Here is a 12,524-nt window from a genome sequence, read left to right on the forward strand (position 1 = left end):
TGCCCCAGCCCGTCATGGCGCAGGCAAGTGTTTATAGTGGCGCCATCTTCTCTTGGCTCATGCTGCCCCCCGGAACTCGTTCTTGATTCACATGGACGGTTTGCTCTAGAGTCCGGGTTGATGAGTGGTCTTCAGGACAGCATGTGGGTAGTTTTAAGCCACTCGGCGGTGACTGAAAAATCCGAGGTGGTAGCGTGGGGATTCGAACTCGCGTCGTCCATCACGTGGTGAATGTGGGCCCAGCACGCTACCACTCAGCCACCGCCTACCCATATGAAACGAAATACCATAAAAAAAAGTTAAAATGACGTGCACAATGCGGTGCTTTCGACTGATCACATGTATTAATACACGCACGTCAGGGCTGAACACAATATAATGACGTGCACAATGGGGTGCTGCAGACTGATCACATGTATTAATACACGCACGTCAGGGCTGAACACAATATAATGACGTGCACAATGGGGTGCTGCAGACTGATCACATGTATTAATACACGCACGTCAGGGCTGAACACAACAGCATCACACAGCTGGGGAACACTCGCATGGACAAGTCACAGAGCAATACAGAATAGGGATACACATGTACAAGTATTATAGATTAATTAAGATAAGTATCTGAACAAAACCATCTTGATAATCCTTAACAGTATTGTTTAAGACATATGTTTCCTTATTTGCTAACTTATTAACTAAATCATCGAGATCAGAAAATCAGCAACAGGTTCTCAGTAGATCGCTGTAGTTGTATCTTCACTGTCCACTAAAGGTCCCTTCGGCGCCTACAGCAGGACCTGGAGTTGCTGGCCTCACTCCCAGCAGGAATCCAGGGTCTGGGTGTGCCTCTTGGGGGTCATTACCACACACAGACAGACGGCAAAGAATCTTCGGCAGCAACAAGAGTTTTTTTCCTACTGACAACTGGGATCAAACGCCCCAGCTCCATTTGGAGAGCACGAACAACAAATGTCTTCAGCACCCCAATCGTTGTACCTGGCGACTGGATGAGCCTGTTGGCCGTATTGCTGTTAAACAAAACGTCATCCCATAAGTTAACTGCTAACACAAAGGTCAGGGTGGGCGCCTTCCCCTGGTGGTGTCGCGTTGTCTTATCTCGGCAAAGATGTTCTCACAGCCAGGCGAGTTTCCCTTCCCGCGAGACCGTCTGATCGTGGCTCCCATCTCGTGTCCGATAGTTGAATTACTACTACAGGCGAACAGTCCTCAGCACGGAAGGCGCACAAGCTACAGGAATGGCTGGGGATCAGGCCGCCGACAGGACAATATTCACGCCTTCCTGCAATGTTTGTCTGGCGTCGTGTCAATCACCGACATCATCAAGGTTTCCGAAGTCGAGTGGAGCGGGAACAGTCATGCAGGCTAGGCGTGTTAGTGACAAAGTGGCCGTGGAATGGAGGGTGTGCTTCTGACACGCAATGGCTAGAGGTAATCCCTGTTGACCGGCTCGTACAGATTGTTCTCCACGACTACTGTCTCTTGCTGTTCACTCACTGGTGGGTGCTGTCATGGAGGCGGAGAAGGGTTCGTACAGACTGTTCTCCACGACTACTGTATCTTGCTGTTCACTCACTGGTGGGTGCTGTCATGGAGGCGGGGAAAGGTTCGTACAGACTGTTCCCCACGACTACTGTCTCTTGCTGTTCACTCACTGGTGGGTGCTGTCATGGAGGCGGGGAAGGGTTCGTACAGACTGTTCTTCATGACTTATGTCTCTTGCTGTTCACTCACTGGTGGGTGCTGTCATGGAGCCAGGGAAGGGTTCGTACAGACTGTTCTCCACGACTACTGTCTCTTGCTGTTCACTCACTGGTGGGTGCTGTCAGTGAGCCGGGTAGGAGTTCGTAAAGACTGTTCTCCACGACTACCGTCCCTTGCTGTTCCCTGGCGGCGGGGGTCATGTGGCCGGGGAAGCGTTCGTACAGACTGTTCTCCACGACTACCGTCCCTTGCTGTTCCCTGGCGGCGGGGGTCATGTGGCCGGGGAAGCGTTCGTACAGACTGTTCTCCACGACTACCGTCCCTTGCTGTTCCCTGGCGGCGGGGGTCACGGGGCCGGGGAAGGGTTCGTACAGACTGTTCTCCATGATGTGCACTGAACCTATCTCCGGTGAGGCTGGAGAGGACTGTGGACGATACAGGATCTCTGAAGAGGTTTAGATTAGCATTAGCATTATTATTATTATGATTATCATTATTATTATTATTATTATTATTATTATTATTATTATTATTATTAGTAGTAGTAGTAGTAGTAGTAGTAGTAGTAGTAGTAGTAGTAGTAGTAGTAGTGGTTCGTAGTCAGTAGTTGTATATATATGTAGATACAATACGAGCAACAGTAACAAGAGGGATAAATGACCCGTGAAGTGCAATTCCTGAATGACAAACATGTATGATCAACACATTAGTTTTGTACACGTGCTTCTTCCAGGTGATTAGGACACACACACGGCCTTTGTTTGTTGATGTTAGCGTGGCCTGCGTTAAGATGGCGGCGGCAATTACTTGGGACGGGAAGACAGGAAACGATTACGTATTCTCTCTCTCTCTCTCTCTCTCTCTCTCTCTCTCTCTCTCTCTCTCTCTCTCTCTCTCTCTCTCTCTCTCTCTCTCTCTCTCTCTCTCTCTCTCTCTCTCTCTCTCTCTCTCTCTCTCTCTCTCTCTCTCTCTCTCTCTCTCTCTCTCTCTCTTTTTTATTTTATTTAAACTGACGAATCTATTGTACACAACATATTTGTATTTTGCCGACGACACTTAATGCGATCGTTCGAGTAGCATATGTTTCACTGTGCACTATTCAGGGCTTAAAATGTCACTTTTTCTTGTGCATTATTTCAAAAGCCCTTTACACTTGTTCACTGTGTATTTAGCATCACTAGTGGTGTGGGGCATGTTCTTCGCCACTGTGAGCAGCCGCTTTTACCTGCTGGGTGGACATTTCCCTCACTGTTAGCCCTGCTGCAGTGAATGTGTTCCACAGGTGGGACACCCTGGAGGTGAAGGTCCGCTGGTGCTGGCTGGCGCGTGACCTCGGCACCCCGACCTGCTCGTGGTTGGAGAGTACCGTTCTCGTATCTCTCACAGCCTCTCGCGGGGGGAGCCTCAGTCTCGCCAGGTGTGGTATTCCTTGTACCTGGGCCTTGTGGAACACCACCAACGCAGCGACGTCCCGGCGGTGCTCCAGAGTGTCTAGATGTATAATATCCTGAGGGGGCGGCTGGGGGTTGTTCTCCTGTAACAGTCGCTGCACCCGTCGCTCCACCTTGTCCAGTCTCTGCAGGTGTGTGGCAGCGCTGGACATCCAGGTCAGAGTCCCGTACTCCAGGTAGGATCTTACCTGGGCCTTGTAGAGGAGTATAATTAATCGCTTGTCGAGGAAATTAGTCACTCTACGAAGGGCAGAGACACGTAGGGAGGCTTGGTGGGCGACGTGTTTCAGGTGGCGGTCGAAGCGCAGCTCTCGGTCCAAGTCCACTCCGAGGATCCTGACGTAATCCTGGAGCGGGAGGGTGACGGAGCCAAACATCACCCTTCCTTCGACAACTTGTGTAGCTGCCGGGGACCGAGAGATCACCATCGCCTGAGTCTTCTCAGGAGCAAAGTTCACCTGCTAGCGCTCCCCCCACTCCCGTATCAAGCGTAGTTGCTGGTTGACCTCAGCAACCGCTTGCTGGCTTTCTTGGCGAGGGGTAGAGGAGGCGTGCAGTCGTCAGCGTATGCAGAGACTGCTGGCAGACTCCTGAGAAGGTCGTCGATGTACAGATTCCAGAGGACAGGTCCCAGCACAGATCCCTGAGGGACTGAGGCACCCACTGGGAGGTCCTTGGACTGCTGGCCGCCGACGACGACGTGGAGGCTTCTTCCTTGAAGGTAGTCGCTCATCAGCATCAGTAGGTGTCCTTGGATGCCTTTGGCACGAAGCTTCTCCAGCAAGCCCGCGTGCCACACCCGGTCAAAAGCACCCGCGATGTCGAGAGCGACGACAATGGTATCCAGGCCGGTGTCTAGTGAGTCCTGCCAATCCCTGGAGAGGAGCAGCAGGAGGTCTAAAGTGGAGCGGCCAGATCTGTACCCAAACTGCTGGTCAGTGATGAGGGCGTTGTTCTCGAGGTGGCGGGTCTCCACCACTATTCTCTCGAAGATTTTTCCAACTACAGACAGGAGGGAGATAGGCCTGTAGTTGGCAGGGTCAGATCTGGCCCGCTTTTTGTGAACCGGCACCACGCGAGCCTCCTTCCATATAGAGGGCCAGGTGTTCTCCCGGACACAGGCCCCGAACACCTCCGAGAGGGGTCCTGCCAGCTCACTGGAGCAGTGACGCAGCACATGTGGGCTAACGTTGTCAGGACCAGTGGCCTTCCTGACGTCCACCGCTCTTAGAAGGCGCTCCACTTGCTCCCGGTGTACCGCAACCTCTGTCAGGGTCTGGTTGCATTCCTGTGGCAGTTGTGGTGGAGGTCTGGTGGGGTTGGCGACGGACATCTTGGCAGAGAAAAGGTCAGCCAGGAGCTCTGCCTTCTCCCTGCTGCTGGTGGCTGTGGTGCCGTCCTGCTTGGTGAGGGGAGGGATTGTTTCTTGGTGGCTGCTGCCTTGCTTTTCCTTAACAAGGGTCCACCAGGTATTGCTGCCCACCCCAGGCCCGTACAGCTTGGCGCGGAGGTCTCTTTCCCACCTCCGTTTCGCCCATTTACTGGTGGCCACCATATTTTTTTGCACGCTGCTCGATGCAGGGCTTTGTTGCGGCGGGTTGGGCTCCTTTTGTAGCGGAGCCACGCAGAATATTTTCTTTCTGCAGCAAGGCGGCAGCGGTAACCAAACCAGGGCTGATCGGTGGGCTTGGAGGTGTACTGGCGGTGTGGAATGTGCTCTCGTTGGAGAGCTTTGAGCCGTTCAGTAAAGGCCTTCGCCATGGGCTCTGCTCGCCCAGACAGAAGGGTGTGCCAGTCTGTCTGCTGCAGGTCTCTTTTAAGGGAGGGCCAGTCAGCTCTGTCCCACAGCCAGATAGTGTGGGAAGTGGCCTCATCCCGCGCCACGCCCACGTCTGCTCGGGTTAGGATGGCGTGGTGGTCAGAGCTGCCAACCGGCCCAAGCTGTTGGCACGTGACCCTGCCCTCTCCCAGGTCCGAGATAACGGGGTCCAGCGTCCCGCCTCGCTCATGGGTCGGGAAGGTGACATGATCTGTCAGACCCTGCACCGTCAGGAGATTCTCGTAGGCGGCTCCCTCCATGTGCTGGTTTAAGCCGCCCACGATTAGGACGTGCCTGCAGCGTCCCCCCCCCCCCTCTCTCTCTCTCTCTCTCTCTCTCTCTCTCTCTCTCTCTCTCTCTCTCTCTCTCTCTCTCTCTCTCTCTCTCTCTCTCTCTCTCTCTCTCTCTCTCTCTCTCTCTCTCTCTCTCTCTCTCTCTCTCTCTCTCTCTCTCTCTCTAGAATATGGCAAAGAAGGTGAAGCCAGCAGTGAAAACCCTAACAACTCTGAACACTCCAAGGACTGTCTTACCATAGATCACATTAATGGCCATAGCTGATAACAAAATCGGATTATCGACCATCCGCTACTTATTTAAATATATATCGGTATCTTCGTTACTTTTGTAACCAAACTAGCGATAATCGCTACTGTTATAGTAGGATATCAATGTATTATTATTATTTAATATCACCACGAATTAGGCATACAATTGTCAATGGAAAAACCCCACGACAGATAGATCACGCCACCTTATAGGAATGTCGTCCGTCAGTGTTTACCGTCTCAGTTTTGTATACTTAGCACTCCGATGGTGCGTGGAGGTCACCTTGACATACGTGACCAATTGTAACAATTATTTTCCAACCTGTAACTCGCCACTCCTTCACGAGAGTCCGACTGACACACAACGACAGTCGCTCTCGCTCCGTCGCTTCTTGTACATAAAGGCTACGAATATAATTCGCCTTAAGGAAGCTGAAGTCTTAATCAACACCCTTTAAACGCCCCCCGACAAGCCCGTTACATTTGGTTGGCAGCGGTCACCCCGCGCCTGTGCCTTCGCTACCTCGTTCTCCTCCAAGCCACGAGAACTCACCAACAAACTCCGGGGACAGGCGTACAAGGGAAGAAGGAGTCAACGCACCTGCCGTCCGCGGCAACGCACCAGCCGTCCGCGGCAACGCACCTGCCGTCCGCGGCAACGCACCAGCCGTCCGCGGCATCTCACAAGGCGCCCACCTACGTGCAACTCACAAGGCGCCAGCTACAAGCATCTCACAAGGCGCCCACCTACGTGCAACTCACAAGGCGCCAGCTACAAGCATCTCACAAGTCGCCACCTACGTGCAACTCACAAGGCGCCTGCTACAAGCATCTCACAAGTCGCCACCTACGTGCAACTCACGAGGCGCCAGCTACAAGCATCTCCCAAGTCGCCTCCTACGTGCAACTCACAAGGCGCCAGCTACAAGCATCTCCCAAGTCGCCTCCTACGTGCAACTCACAAGGCGCCAGCTACAAGCATCTCCCAAGTCGCCACCTACGTGCAACTCACAAGGCGCCAGCTACAAGCATCTCCCAAGTCGCCACCTACGTGCAACTCACACGGCGCCAGCTACAAGCATCTCCCAAGTCGCCACCTTCGTGCAACTCACATGGCGCCAGCTACAAGCATCTCACAGGTCGCCACCTACGTGCAACTCACACGGCGCCAGCTACAGGCATCTCACAAGTCGCCACCTACGTGCAACTCACAAGGCGCCATCTACAAGCCTCGAGCACACCAGCTATAAGCAACTCTACAGGCGTCCAGCCTACAAGCCTCGAGCACACCAGCTACAAGCCTACAGGCTCTACAGCCTACAAGCCTCGAGCACACCAGCTTCCAGCAACTCTACAGGCGTCAAGCCTACAAGCCCCGAGCACACCCACAGGCCTACGCAGCCGATAGCGAGGGCCACAATCTACAAGCCGCTCCCCCGCTTCAAGCCAGCACTGCTACGTACCCTGCAAGCCACTCCACGATACGGCAGAGGTATTCACACCTGCAACGAGGAGGCACGCCCCGCTGACCTTGGGACACCCCGCATGCCCCTCGCTCCACAGCTGGCGGCACCACCGCCGCTGCCGGGAGCATCGCCCCAAACCTCTTCCGGCAAACAGTCAGCAAGGGTACCCGCGGACATCTCCCGGTGACTGCAAGCTGTTCCCACTACCGTCTCTTGCAAGGCGTCTTCTCAAGAGGTTACACACCCAAGTCGTCTTGTCTGCCACCGCCGCCCATCTCTTCCTATAACAAGGACGACGCGGCCATCATACGTCTGGCGGCTGTGTACCAGCTCCCAGCCGCGCACCGCGGCCGCTCATTTTGCTGGGTCAGCAGTTTTTCAACCTCCATTGCGAGTCCTCCGATGTCCGCCCATCCCTCACCTCTCACCGCCGCTGTGGCCGCGGCCGAGGTTTCCTGACGCGCCTACAACGACTGCACGTAACCCAGGGCATCACAAGCCGTCGCCCTCTCCACTACATCAGCTGATTAATCTTGGTATTTGTGGATATTCCATTCTTGTCCAAATTTGCCGACTCGGCTCATTTTCATTATTATCTGTGCAGAGGCACGATTTTTTTTATTTCTGTGTTCTTAACGCTGTTACTCAGTCATAATTGTGGGAGTTACGTTCATTCGCATACGATATTGATTCTTTCTTATTGTTTGCTAGCGAGTCTATTGAGTATAATGTGATTTCCCTGATCAAAGTTAATCTTCATCAGTGTGCCCTGCCTCCGTTTTCTTTTCACCGCTCGAGAGAAAACGTGAGCATCAATGGTATACTCACTTTACATACCACTTGTTTATATAGTTATTCTTTCTATATATACCCATATCATTAGGGCATTCCATTATAACCTTAACTTCTATTACGTCTATACAGGCACCTTGCTAGCCATTCTTTCTTGCCTTTTAGGGTTTCAACGCAAACTATTCATTCATACACGTTCCGTTTATTGGTTCATATTTACAGCTATCAACATATGCTCCTATTTTGTAAATGATTTACACCATAGTATGAACAAAGACACTCTCGCTAAACTCGGCGACACCTTTAACCAGTTGGCTCGTCCTTCAAGTGAAGAGGGACTGGAACACGATACCACAACCGGTGAATTTACTAAGGTAATCTTATGTTCAGGCACTCATTATTTATCAATTACAGGCCGCAGAATTCGTTCAACCCAGGGTTCGTCTGCATACTTACAACCCACTCAAGGTTCAAGGACACCCTCACCAGCATCCCTCGCACCAGCCGCAGTATTACAGGCTCAAAGTAAGGTCTCTCTCACCTGTAGTTTTTGCAAACAATCAGGACATTCTGAACATTCTTGTTTCGCGAAACGTAGGGAATCAACACATTCGAGACGGGGCTCAGATAGGAGGTCAGGAGGTTACAGGGGCGGGCATCATTCATCACACAGGAACCCTAGGCCAAACCATCAGCGGAAGGCTGCCTTTTGCCATATCCACGGGAATTGTTTTCATGATTCAGACAGTTGTTCTGCAATACAAAAGGCCAAGGAGGAACAGAAGTACAAGTCCTCAGCGGACAGTAAACCACACTCCTCTTCTCAGAATAAAAAGACATGACTTCGTGACAGCCCCGAGGCGTACATCCAAGTGTCCCTTAAGGAAAATACTAATTGGGAGCAGCTTGACTCCGTCATTGCCGCCTTGGGACGGACAAGCATAATTGCCCTCCCTTGCAAGGTGGGCAACACTTCACTCACCTTAGCGGTTGACACAGGTGCCACAGTCAATGTCATATCCGACTCCGCTTACAGGTCACTGACACGACAAGCGAGTGGGGAAAATTGGCCGCTCCAAGAGAACGACCTGATTGTGGTAGGCGTGACGGGCACCACTTTGGGTATCCTTGGGCGAGTACCACTAACAGTCAGCTTACATGAAAAAGTATGTCCCTTTCGAGATTTCTTTTATGTCTCTAGCAGGTTTGCTTTACCTGTGGATGGGATCTTAGGATTGAACGCCATGAAAGACCTGCATCGCCATAAACCCTGTAAGCAACGCGATCGTGTATCAAGGCCGACGCATACAGGGGATGGTCAATCCATCGCCTCTGTCAACTGTAATCTCACCTCAGAGGTGGACAATGACCAACCACCACAGACTCAGGGGCTGCCACCGCCCAAGTGTCCCCTCTTACGGTCAAACCACACGAAACCATTGCAGACTTGTGGCGGACAGTAACGGCAGTCGTAGAAGGTCCTCATATAGTTCCGGATCGTGCTGCAAAACTTGTTAAAATCCGTTTGCCTAACGCCCCTCCGGCGGGCAGTGATGTGTGTATCGACGGAGTTCCTCACATACACCGCGTGACGGTGGAGGTAACTCTTGCGACAGTCAAGGAGGGAGGCTTTGCAGAGGCATTGGTAATAAACACGTCTGGATCCTGTATCCTTAAAACACGGTGTTCGATTATGCCAGTGTCTAGTGTATGGGAGAAATGTCGCCCCGGAACCAGCTGAATACCCTTCAGCCCAAGTCTCAGGCATAACCTCGGCGTGTCAGGCTTCTCCCGAACAAGACACAGCTAATTTAGAGGCATTCCTAAAAGTTGCACACTATTCCGAAATTAAGCCAACCTTAGTCCAGCTTCTGGAACATTATCGGGGGGCGCTTGCTCTACCAGGCGAGCCGCTTGGAGTTACGCAGTGTGCTGAACACCACATTAAGTTAAAACCCAATACAAATCCTGTATATATCAATGCGTACAAGCTCCCCCACAGTCAGAGGGAGGTGATGCAACAACTTATCTTTGAAATGTTAGAAAAAGGTGTCATCAAAGAATCGAATTCCCCGTGGAATTCACCCTTGTTCCTGGTTCCAAAGAAAGGCTCTTATCGTCCTGTGATTGATTTCCGGCGTGTGAACACCGCGACCGTGGATGATCATTTTCCGCTTCCCGTTCTTAGAGATCTTCTGATGTGTCTCGGTAGAGGAAATAAAGTCTTTACGAGTCTTGATCTGGTCAGTGGCTACTGGCAACTGCCCATGGCCCCGAGGCACGTGAAATAACGGCTTTCATCACGCCTCATGGCCACGATGAGGTGACGAGGATGCCGTTCGGGCTCACAGGAGCTCCCTTGACTTTCCAAAGGACAATGAACAGTATTTTTGGTGACTTGCTGGGCAACTCTGTCTATGTGTATTTAGACGACATCATCATAGCAAGTAAAGACGTGCATGCACACATGGAAACACTAAAAGCAGTCCTACACAGACTTCAAGAGGTCGGATTAAAGCTCAAAATCACCAAATGTGAATTTTAAAGCCTCGGATCAAGTTCTTGGGGCATGTCGTGGACGAATTCAGCATCCACAGTGGACGACAAAATAAAGGCTATTGCCGAGTTCCTCAGCCAACGTCTGCGGACAAGGTACGGTCTTTCTTGGGTGTCGCAGGTTATTACAGGCCTTTCATTAAGGACTTCGCAGCTCGCGCGAGTCCCCTAACGCATCTTTTAAAGAAAGACGTACCATTTCAGTGGCTCCCAGCTCAACAAACGAGTTTTGAGGATTTAAAGAAAGCGCTTACACAGGCTCCGGTCCTTGTCTTTCCGGATTTCAGGACCCCTTTCAGCTTTGTACCGACGCTTCGGCTAGTGGAGTAGGAGCCGCGCTGATGCAAACAGATATGTCCGGCAAAAGCATGTGATAGCGTTCGCCAGTCGAGTACTTACAGCTCCGGAAAGAACTATTCTGTTACCCACCTAGAGGCTCTTGCCATTGTGTGGGCTCTGAAGCATTTTCGTGACATTGTGATGGGGTACAAAATTGTGGTGTTTACGGACCACGCGGCCATAACTGATCTTTTCAAGGGAAAAAACCTACACGGTCGTCTGGCAAGATGGTTCTTAACGATCCAAGCATACAATCCGGAGATAAAATACATCACCGGGAAAACAAATGTGGTCGCAGATGCCTTATCTCGGAATGTTCCGATAGGCGCGATTACCACCCCAGAGGTCATCCACAACTTCACTTCACCTGAGCTACACACTGCTCAGCGTGACCACCCTGTGTGGAAGAGGTTAATTTACGCCCTCGAGTCGGGAGACGAATCAAACCTTCCTGAATTGCCAGTTCCCTTTTCACAATTCTTCCTATCAGAGGACAACCTCCTTTGTAGGTCATGGCCAACCAAACCGGTACCTATAGACCAACTGGTCATCCCAGACATATACGTCCCCGTGACGCTTAAGCTGGTCCATAACACACCCATTGCGGGTCACCCAGGCAGAGACAAGACGCTATCTGTCACCAGACGAAAATTCTACTGGCCCACATTACGGGTTGATGTAGAAAAACATGTCGCACATTGCGTCGTTTGTGCTAAGCACAAGGGGTCCGTCAAAGGGCCAGCACCTATGTTGCAATACCCAGTACTAGAGGCGCCATGGGATGTTGTTAATATAGACTTACTACAGCTCCCCCAGAGCCAACATGGCTCGCGCTACTTATTGGTGTGCGTCGACCAGTTCTCTAGGTTTCTTGTTCTAGCGCCTCTCAAGGACAAGACAGCCACACGCGTGGCCCATGCCCTCGTGACTCACGTGTTGTGTCCACATCCGTCTCCTCGAATTCTTTTGAGTGACAATGGCACCGAGTTTAGGAACTCAGTATTGAGCGAAATATGCGCTCAGTTTAACATCACGCAATCCTTCATCACAGCTTACCACCCAGCTGCTAATGGGTTGGCGGAGAGGGCTAATAGGAAAATCTTACAGGTCCTCAGGCCTATCGTGAACGATCTCCACGATAATTGGGAGGATTGGCTATCGCATATAGCCGCTTCCATAAATACGTCGATAAACGACTCTACGGGGAAGTCTCCCTACTACATCTTGTATGGGGTGGAGAAACGTCTTCCGTACGACTTCCTAACAACCCCACAGCAACCTCTCTACAACATTGATAGGTACGCACAACAGCAGATGCATATGTTTTCCAAGATACACTCAGAAGTTAGGTGTACGTTAAAAGCTACGAAGGTTGAAATGATGTCAAAACAACACAAACAGGCCGTCGGTGAATTTCAAAGGGTGACACAGTCATGATTAAGCAAGCGGAAAGGAGTTCGAAACTGGGGACTAAATTTGTGGGTCCTTACCGAGTTGTTCGGAATGTCAGGGGAAATCGGTTCGAGGTTCTCGAGTCGAATAGTGGAGTCAGTCTAGAAGTTCACAGTGATCGTCTGAAAGTAATTCCCTCACCTTTGGCCCTTGATATTGGTACTTCCCCCTCAGAGTCAAATGTTCAACAAGATACCCCCAACACCCATAGCTATGACTTGAGACCACGGGTTTAAATACTTCATTCCCACCACTTTCAGATCATGATGTTGCGTTTTCTGATCATCTTGTTGTCCCTCGGCTCCCTGCTTGCAACAACACCCATCCACCTGAAGCCTGGTGCCCTCACGGCACACATAGGAGAGGTCTTCCTCATAGAA

The sequence above is a fragment of the Eriocheir sinensis genome, chromosome 20 (assembly GCF_024679095.1).
Source record: "Eriocheir sinensis breed Jianghai 21 chromosome 20, ASM2467909v1, whole genome shotgun sequence".
Taxonomy (NCBI): Eukaryota; Metazoa; Arthropoda; class Malacostraca; order Decapoda; family Varunidae; genus Eriocheir; species Eriocheir sinensis.